Raw genomic sequence first — 205 nt, 5'->3', positions numbered from 1 at the left:
GCAGCCGAAACCAGACCAGTCAACACAGAAAAAAAGGCAAAAAAGGTGAAAGAAAGAAAAAAAAAAAAAAAGATGGAAAACGTACATATACAAAGTAAATCAGGCAAATCCGCCCTCACTGCTCTCTCCTCATCGCTCCTCTGCAAGCGACTGCGGGAGTGGGGGGGGGTGGGGGGGGTAGGTTTAGCCTGGGCCACCCCCCAAG

Source organism: Charadrius vociferus, unplaced genomic scaffold (genome assembly GCF_000708025.1).
Source record: "Charadrius vociferus isolate BGI_N301 unplaced genomic scaffold, ASM70802v2 scaffold1511, whole genome shotgun sequence".
In the NCBI taxonomy this organism is placed as follows: domain Eukaryota; kingdom Metazoa; phylum Chordata; class Aves; order Charadriiformes; family Charadriidae; genus Charadrius; species Charadrius vociferus.
The sequence above is the reverse complement of the archived record's forward strand: the minus strand, read 5'-3'. Positions refer to the sequence as shown.